This window comes from Kryptolebias marmoratus, linkage group LG16 (assembly GCF_001649575.2).
Source record: "Kryptolebias marmoratus isolate JLee-2015 linkage group LG16, ASM164957v2, whole genome shotgun sequence".
Classification (NCBI taxonomy): domain Eukaryota; kingdom Metazoa; phylum Chordata; class Actinopteri; order Cyprinodontiformes; family Rivulidae; genus Kryptolebias; species Kryptolebias marmoratus.
The window spans coordinates 27,661,502-27,668,469 of NC_051445.1; positions in this window are offsets into that span (position 1 = coordinate 27,661,502).

Below are 6,968 nucleotides of genomic sequence, written 5' to 3' on the forward strand. Positions count from 1 at the left end.
CTGTTGTCACGGTTGCCTAGCGACGGACACAGCCGAGGTGAGCTGCTATCAACCCGCGTCTTTTTTAAATTTCCATCCGATACCTCACCATGTCATTAGAAGCAAAAACTCTTGCAAAAGCGCAGACGTGAGTTGGAAGACCCACATCCCAGGAGGAACAGCGTCAGTGAGGATGAATACAGGCAATAAAAACAATGTGTCGCCCTGTGTGCTGTATGATATCAGACAGAATGGATCAGTAGAGAAACATTGCAGACCACCAGACATCAGTGTCTCTTAATCCCTCAATCAGCTCCTGGGACCCATATGATACAGAACATTTTGCTGTGATCAATTAAGTATCTTTTTCCTTTTAGTAGACTATTATGGTTTGATTATTGGATTACGATGTTGAGTTTAGATGGTACGTTTTTTTCATATAGTAATAATCAAAATAATATAAACGGTATTTTAAAGAACAAATCATACTAATAGATTAACAGTAAATAAATAAATATTGTGAAGCGAAACCGTTTATTTGTCCTATATTAAAATAGTTTATTAGGGATTTCTGTGTAGGAAAAATGTTTATATCTTTAATAATATTAAGATATACTTTATGTTGAAGTTTTTACAGTGTTCTGTGATCAGTATTATTTTATTAATGTGGTTTACCAGTTTGGATAACCTGACTTCCTATCAAGCTATAAGAATGAAGGAAAACATGCTAACCAATGCCTCAGACACAGACCTGCAGCCCATGGGTGGTTCTAGACAGGGGCTGACGCAAGTGGCTCTTTGGCTCACTTATATATTAAATTATGAAATATTGCCCTGTTTTTTGTTTCATTCTTTTTTAATTGCCACCCATGAAAAAACATTGACTACTCTGGCCCCCCGTAGTACATCTGATTTAGAACCAGCCTCTGAACCTAACTCCTTATAAATATTTTGATTTTAGACTAGAATTTGCACAGAACTTATTTTTGGCTGTCTGACATGAATTTAAAATATTTAATCTGGTGTTATGATTAGTTACTCAGTACTTGAGTAGACTTTTTACCAAATACTTGTTACACCTGCTTATTTAAAGATTAATCTACTTCTGCTTAACATGTTGAATTTATGATGAACACATGATGAAGAAGCAGATGTATGTAACTGGTACACTTATGAAAAATCGGGTTGCTTCAGCATTGCAGAAGCTATCAACTGATAAAACGATGAAAAAGAACGGAAGAGGAACCTCAGCACAAGTTTAGCCAACAGCTGGCTTCTGTACCACAAAGACCTCCTGTATGTGGCACACTAAAGAAGAACATCATGCAGTTTCTTGAATTTCGTATGGAAGTGGTCATCACCTTCTTGGCTCAGCATGACAATGATAACTGTCATTTCAGAGCAAGAAGATGACGAAGATATTTTAGTCCAGGAATGAGGAGTCAAGAGTAATGCCCACGAACTCTAAAGAGGTGCATGGGCCGATAGTTTTCTCTAGTAGAAGAAAGGATCAATGGATGCATGTGCAAGGGGATTTTGTGAAACCTGTGAGGGCAGGGCTGAAATGATGGTGGCTGTCAGTGAGAGTGACAATCCAGAAGCCGACAGAGGAATGACATCACTGGGAACATTGGAGGAGGAACCCAGAAGCATGGGCTGTTTGGACATTTGCGGTTCTGTTGATTGTTAAGGTAAAGAGGATGAAAGCAGTTGATGACAAGCCGCTCAGACAACAAGTTATCCTTAAGTTGTTGACTGAGCAACTGAAAGGAATTTCCTTTTCTTTTAGAGAGCGTTAAGGGTGAGCAACAGTCCAGGGTTTTAGAACATGGCGGATTGGGATGCCGGGAGAGAAATGCTGTGATGTAGATGTGTTGATGTTGCTTGGCTGAGAGACTCTGAAAGCCCGATGCGGCTCGGGAGAACGAACGGGTCACCTGACGCTTCTAAGCTCGGATGGATGTTGAGCTGGAGGTACTGTGCTGTGAGACTGAGCTTGAGGGTTGAAAATCAAAAAGCGCAAGCATTTATGACCAGGCGCGTGTTTTGTTACTGGAAGAGGACAATTTTTAGTAGCAGATGGGGTGTTCAGGAGACCATTGTCAGAAGGGCTGAGCTAAAAAGTCACCTTCCATGGTGAATTGAATGACAGCAAGAGTCTCGAGTCTGACAGTTAATGAAACGTAACAGACCAAAACGTATGGGTGAGCAGAGTAAAATTTGGTTGCTTGGGAAGGTAGAGATGTGGTTCTGGGCATGGCCCTGCTCCCGAACCTAAGTTAACATATTAACTTCATTAGAAGTGATTGGAACACCTGAATTCAATTATCTCAATGTTCAGGATTCCTGGCCTCTTTGTCTGTAATGATAAAAAGGAAATAAAATTTGTCAATCTTTTTGGCTATTTTTTTCATTGGATAAACACACACATACAAATCATCAACCTTCCTTTTTCCTATTTCAAAACATTTCACAATCAAATGAATAGATTTCATTTCTCCATAAAGCATGTTTTTTGTACAAGTCTTAGAAGAAACTGTGGGGTTTTGGGTTTTCTGTTTGAGTCTTTGTTCAGTTAGCTTTTGTCTTAGTTTTTATTCTTGTGGTTGTGTCTTGTTTCCTGTCACCATTCACTCTTCCTCAGTCACTCACTTGCCTGTCAGCCACGCCCATATACACCTGTCCTGACTCCACCCACTGATGTACACCCCCCCCCACATGTTCATTCCATACAGTATGATAGTGTACTGACTGAACCCTAATCTTCTAACTCTCCCTCAAACCTGATTCTGGAGTCCACTCTTCCTTACTGTCACTCTCAAGCTCACCCATCCTCATTGTCGGAAGGAATGAGCCTAACCGCTTGATTATGTTCCTTACACCCATAAAAGGTTCTTGAATCCATTTCCTGTGAGTAATAGAAGATAGTACAGCAAAAAATTGATTATGTTGATAACTATGCATCTCTACACATCTCCATCCATAAGCATGTTATAGTTCACACAAAAGTGGTCTAACTGCAGAATGTTGCCCTGAGGCAACGAATGAAAAACTGCCATTTTAGTATATAAATAAAAACAAAAAGTGTCTTTACTCAATCAAATATGCTTTTTCACTTATTCATGTACATCACATATATTATTTATACAAAGTTATTTAAATTTAAATATGTTAAAAAATGAAATTTATCTTGCCTACTGCTAGCAGTGTGTCCAAGTTGGCTGTGGTCCCAAAAAGGACCGTTTCACCCCAAGACAAAAGGTCAAAGCCACACCCAGCTCAAATTTCATAGGTCACAGACTTATCATCAGACTTTTAATGTGATGTTTTACTTAAAAAAAATTAAAGGGGCGTTGTGTGGGCCAAAATAGTGGTTTGTTGCCTGAGGGCAACACCATGCCATAGAGGGTTAAGTGTTAAGGTTATTATCTATTTTGGCTACCAATCATAGACCAACTTCCAAATAAAGCAATCACACTCCCTCTTGTGTTCTGTTAATGTCTAAAAAACACATCAATATCAACTGAACCTGGAGGAATAAATGTAAAATGACACAAGGGATATGCTTAAATTAGATTCACAAATATCTGTTGTTAGTTGCAATGTTTTTAACTTCCTTTGCTCATTGGGATAAGCCAAATAAAGATGTGCTATTATGCCATTAATTTTCATTGTCTCCAGCAACTATGTCAATGAGATAGCTAAATATGCTAATATCTTTCCTTGCAATCTTCAGTAACTGAAGGGTCCTGTATGATTTAACTCTTCTTTGAGGAGTGACAGGTAATGGACCCACATGTTGAAATCCACAATTGAACTGAGAGACAGTTTGAGACTTCACTGGAGACACTGTGAAAATAAAGTGGATAAAAGACCTAGGGAACTATGAGTTTCTCACAAGGCATCCCAATAAGCATGTGAAAGAGCTGTTGCTGTCAGGCTCAGTGGAGAGGGAGACGAACCCCGAGTGCAGACTCATTTCCAAAACAAAAACTTATTAAATAAAGAAAAGAAACAAAAACAAACAGCTGACGTGGCAGCAACTAAACTTAACAAAAATCCAAAGCATGGCAAGGCATGGCAAGGCAAGGCAAGGCAAGGCAAGGCAAGGCAAGGCAAGGCAAGGCAAGGCAAGGCAAGGCAACGAGGAAACAAAACATAGTTACAGCAAACGACAAACAATGAACCAACAGATTGTGGGAGAAGTGACCGGGTTTTTGAATACTGAGGGTGACAAGGTAAGTGGAAACAGGTGAGTGGGGATAATGACAGACAGGTGGAGATGGGCGTGGCAAAGAGGGCAAAAGAGTGACAGAGGAGGAGTGAATACTGAGCAACAACACAAACATGAAAAACCAAACTGAAACAATAACTAAAAACCGCCACAAAATAATAAAAATAACAAAACTGAAAACACAAAATCCAAATCCTCACAGTTGCCATTTTTTTTCAGCTAGGGTTTATGTATTTTCATGGTTAGACCTCATTGTGCTGTTGTCATCCTTAATCGTTTCAGACTTGACGAGTATACTCAATAGAAAAACAAATTCTTATGATGAATCAGGTCCTTCGGAGTTATACTAGTCTACATGGACATGTATAAGTGACCCTAAGGCATATAGACACAGAGTTTTATCTAAATTGCATACAGTCTCTAAAAAAGTGCATTCAAGCATGTTAGTGGAACTCACTGATGTGAGAATTCTTTGCATGAGTTTGGATAGGCACACATTTCCTTCAGGACTGTGTTAGAGAGATGCTTATTAAAACTGCCAGAGCGGGCAAACAGGAAGACAGAAAGATAGTCTTTGGATGGCTGTTGTGACAACTTAATTTGCACTCTAATTAACCATCACTCCTACAATCCCCCAAGTGGACACACACACACACACACACACACTGGTAAACATGTGAATTAGTTATTACTGCAGTGACAAGTCTTTACTGAAGAAAACATAGTGTTGTAACTTATATCTGACACAGTACTTTGGATACTTTTTATTTTAAGACAAAAACAGAAGAACATTTTGTATAAAATGATAAAAGAAACTGCTTTGATTTAGCTTCTGAGGATATCTTATTTTCTGTCATTTTGAAATTACCTTCACAAGTAAAATTCCTGTGCTTTTTTAATATTAAATATATCTTTATAACTTCAGCCAGGAAATCCATCAGTCATTTGTCTGTTTTCTGTCTGGAAAACCGTCAGAGGGAGGTGCACAGGAGGCATCCTAATCAGATGCCTGAACCAACTCAGGTGACTTCTTTTGACGAGGACTCTATGGCTTTACTTCCAGCTACCCCCGGATGATGGAGCTCCTCATTTTATCACTAAGACTGAACCTGTCCACACTACAAAGGAAGCTCATTTCAGCCGCTTGTCTCCAAGATCTTGTTCTTTCGGTCATGACCTCATGACCATTAGTAAATGGTAAATGGACTATACTTATAAAGCACCTTTCAAGCAAACCACACTACTCAGCACTTTACCCATCCACACACATGTTCATACAGCACTCTACAACATTTCTACAAAGCTAATCTGAAATAAACATTCTATATAGACTAATCAGTGCTTTAAACTTCTTTCATACACTGATGGAGCACACATTGAAGGCAAATGAAGGGGTTCAGTATCTTGGTCAGTGACAATGGGACTGCTGATAGGAATCAAACCACCTACTTTCTCATTGGAGGGCAACTTCTCTAACGACAACCTGTGAGACTTGGAACATAGATGGCTCAATAAATTGAGAGCTTTGTCTTTTAGCTCAGCTCCTTCTTCATTACAACAGATAAATCAAACACCCTCACTGTTGCAGACAAGGTCCTGATTTGCCAGTCCATCTCCTGCCCATTGTTCTATCACTCCAGAAGATGACTACTAGATACTTGAACTCATTTGCTTGAGGCAAAGAGTTTATTAAGCATTCCACTTTTTTCCACTTGAGAACCATTGTCTGAGACTCAGAAGAGCTGACTTTTATCCCAGCTGCTTTACACTTTGCTGTGAACTGCCCCAGTGCACGCTGAAGTTCATGGCCCGAAGATGCCAACAAAACCACATCATCTACAACAAGTGTACTACCATCAATCAAAATCCAAAGCATGAATTCCTTCATACAAGAATTCTGAATACATGTGTCCATCAATCCATCCATCCATCCATCCATACATACATACATACATCCTAGGAAGACTTACAAAAGGAGTTGTCCAAGAGGCATCCTAATCAGATTCCTGAATCACCTTGAGACAGTTTTCATCTGTTCCCTACAGTTCTCACCTGCTCCTTGAGAAAGGCATGGTCAGATTGGATTTCTTCTGCTGCTTTTTGCAGTAATTCACTCATTCATGTTACTCTTCATCGCATGAGGCAACATAGGCAGCACATACCTCCAGGATAATCTATGTCAGTGTTGGCTCCCCAGGCCTTGTCAATATTGTATCAATCTAGTTGTTTGTTTGGGTTTCATTCAACAACCTCTTTAGAATGCCTATTGGACTGCTGGTGGAAACTCAAACACACAAGATGTATTCCTCTTCTGAAAGACTAAACTTGATAAAAAATTCTTTATAGATCATTTCTTCTCCTTCAGCAGTGTATAAGAAGTGTTGAAGAAGATATGTATTTGAACATTCCCTGTACTTTTCCTTCTGCTTTCTTGTGAATTCAGGATCAGTGAGGGGTTATGATATCATGGTTTGTTTCATGGATGGTTTAGAATAACCAAATATGCATTTTATTGTCTTATTTTGTTTTACAGGTTTAACAGTATTGAAAAGCTTGGAGAGACACAAGATCTACTGAAACACTGTCTTCTTCTTCATTAGGAGAATGATATGTACAGGTGCTGGTCATAAAATTAGAATATCATGAAAAAGTAGATTGATTTCAGTAATTCCATTTAAAAAGTGAAACTTGTATATTATATTCATACATTACATACAAACTCATATATTTAAAATGTTTATTTTGTTTAATTTTG